This window comes from Orycteropus afer, unplaced genomic scaffold, assembly GCF_000298275.1.
Source record: "Orycteropus afer afer isolate SDZICR_OR568_19922 unplaced genomic scaffold, OryAfe1.0 scaffold00097, whole genome shotgun sequence".
Lineage (NCBI taxonomy): Eukaryota > Metazoa > Chordata > Mammalia > Tubulidentata > Orycteropodidae > Orycteropus > Orycteropus afer.
This window is the reverse complement of record NW_006921684.1, coordinates 6,049,581-6,052,803: the sequence shown is the minus strand read 5'-3', so window position 1 is coordinate 6,052,803 and position 3,223 is coordinate 6,049,581.

Here is a 3,223-nt window from a genome sequence, read left to right as displayed (position 1 = left end):
TGATATGCTGTTGGAGTCTATTGGCTAGGATTTTGTTGAAGATTTTTGCATCTATATTCATGAGGGATATTGGTCTGTAGTTTTCCTTTTGGGTGATGTCGTCATTTGATTTCTTGACTGCAGCTTCCACGGCCATTGACGGTGGCTCAAAGTAAAATCCTTGGCAATTTCAATCTCTCTGTTCATTATGATGTTGCTTATTGGTCCAGTTGTGAGGAGTTTTGTTTTATGTTGAGGCATAATCCATACTGAAGGCTGTAGTCTTCAGTAAAATCTTCATCAATAAGCGCATCAAATTCTCTTCACTTTCAGCAAGTGAGGCTGTATATGCACACCACAGGTTATTGATGAGTCTTCCTCCAATCCTCATGCCACATTCTTCTGTATATATTTAGTGCCATGCACAATTATTCATAAAATATCGACTAAAATTTAATTTACAAAAGGCATAAAAAACTCCATATTTCCTGGGATGAAAGAAATTTAGACAGATATAAAAATTTAGATATATGCAAAAAAATAATTGGATCTTATACTCTGAAAATGTTGATTTAAGCTCAGTTTTCTAGGAAACAGACTCTGAGGCAGAGATTTGCATACAAGTGATTTATTTTTAAGAGTATTCTCAGAAATAGTACCCATAAGGAAAGCAGGAATGAGTAAGGAGTAAGGAATGAGTAGGAGAAGCTGAACAGTATGTAGTGCAGTTATTACAGAGGCTTTAACCAGTCCTATGAATGGTGTAAAGCTGGGATGACCCTTTAGAATTGTCCCAAATTGAGGCTCTGGAATTAGGCCATAGGAACTCTGGTAGCATAGTGCCTAAGGCACTTGACTGCTAACCAGAAGGCTGAAGGTTCAAACCCACCAGCCACTCCTCGGAAGGTTGGGCAATCTACTTCTGTAGTGATACCGTCTCGGAAACCCAAGGAGGGGTCGTTATGAGTCAGATCCAACTCCACGGCAGTGTGTGAGATTTTTTGTTTAATTTACTACACAAATCACTAGTCGTCATTGCACTTGTATTGCCCCCGGGGAGAGGATATAACCTTGGGTGGGGAGTTTGTCCTCACTGAAGGTACTTTTGGAGAGGAATTCAATTCCAAGGCATCAACAGCCAACATCTCTGGTGGTACAGTGGTTAAGGAATTTGGCTGCTATCTAAAATGCTGGCGATTAGAACCTACCAGCTGCCCCACGGGAGAAAGGTGACGCAATCTGCGTCTGTAAAGATGCACAGCCATGGAAATCCTACGGGGCAGTTCTACTCTGTCCTATAGGTCACTATGAGTAGAAACAGACTTGATGGCAGTAGGTTGGATTTGGTTTTATATCTTGGAGTCTGGACAGTGCACCACACAGCGCTCACTAAAGATGTCAATAGTGATTGTCTCTGAGTTTTGGCATCAAAGATGGGTTTATTTCTTCTTCTTTTTTTTTTAAATATATTTTTGAGATTTTCCACAATGAACATAGGGTTATCTTAAAGATGAAATGAGTTAATGCATATAAAGCACTTAGCACAATTTCTGGCATTTATTAAGCATTCAATAAATTTAACCATAATTATTTTGTATTTAGAAAGAAATGTTGTTGTTGTTATGTGCCGTCGAGTCAGACCCCACTCACAGAGACCCCTCCTTGGGTTTCTGAGGCAGTATCACTACGGAAGTAGATTGCTCAACCTTCCTTCCAAGGAGTGGCTGGTGGGTTTGAACCGCCAGCCTTCTGGTTAGCAGTCAAGTGCCTTAGGCACTATGCTACCAGAGCTCCCAAGAAAGAAATACATGTCTTTTTATTAAAATGTTAATGCTAGTCTTGTGTGTACAATCTTATCTTCATTTCTGGATACTGAGCATTTGCACTCCAGGGATCTGGGGATTATGGTTAAAGAACATTTTGAAGGGAAATCAAATGTGGGAATATTTTCAAGAAGAATGAAAGCATGAAATAGGATTTAAAATAAAACATAGATCTTGCTGTTCATTTTGGTTTATTTTGTTGTATCTGACCTGTGAAATTCTTCCTTATGACATTGTTTCTTTGCAGCACTGTCTGGTAGAACTTTTTGTGATGATGGAAATGTTTGATATCTGTCCACTGCTGTCCAATAGGGTAGTCGCTAGCCACATCTGGAATCTAGCTAGTGTCAAGGAACTAAATTTTAAGTTTTATTTCATTTTAATTTATTTAAATGTAAAGAGCCACAAATTGCTACTGGCTACCGTACTAGACAGTGTAGGTTTAGATCAATACTGGGCAACTGTTATTGAGATAACAGATCAAAATATTTTCTCTTTCATGAAACTTGGATGAGAGTTCCTTACCCAACAACAAAATAATCCACTAATCTTCATTTCAAAATCAAATTGTTTAGTTGTACAGAAAAACAAAATGGGAAGAGCTAGTTAAGTTTTAAGGGACAAAAAAGAGTATTTTCTATGTCAGACTTTAGTTTTTTTATACAAAATAGAAAAAGAAATTTAGTTGAAAGCTAGGTGCTAAGAAGCAATACAATGTATTATTACTAACTGTATGGTATTTTCTAATGAATAATCTGAAAACAAAATGATAGAAGTTGTTCCATATCAAATATCTGGTTCCTTTAGAAAAGCCAAAAAAATGACCAGTCAGTCATTTCTTTCTTACTGAAGTCTTCTCTCTCAACCATGCTCTCAATATACTAAGGGAGGTAGCTGCAGAAAAAAAAAAATTTTTTTTAAATTGTGATTTGGGTGAAAGTTTACAGAGCAAATTAGTTTTCTGTATGTTGTTATTGTTGTTATGTGCCGTCGAGTCGGCCCCGACTCATAGCAACCCCTCCTTGGGTTTCCGAGGCAGTATCACTACGGAAGTAGGATTGCCCAACATTCCTTCCGAGGAGTGGAAGTTTTCTGTATAGCAGTTCATATATACTTTGTCTCATGACATTGACTGCAATTTCCCACAGTGCAACAGCTCTCTTCCCACATCCTCCCCATAGTTACCTCTTCCCTGTGTCCTTCCCTCCCATGCACTCCTGCCCCTGAGCTGTCTCCCTGTGCATACACAGCCGTTCTATTCTCCCATGAATGATTTCTCCAAGGAGTGTATCTACCTAATGTAAATGTTCAGCTCATATGTCTATCTTTTGTTTGGCTGGAAGCCACAGGAGTGGGTTCAATTCCAGACCTGAAAGGCAGCTGTTGTTGTTGTTGTTGTCGTTAAGTGTCGTCGAATCGTT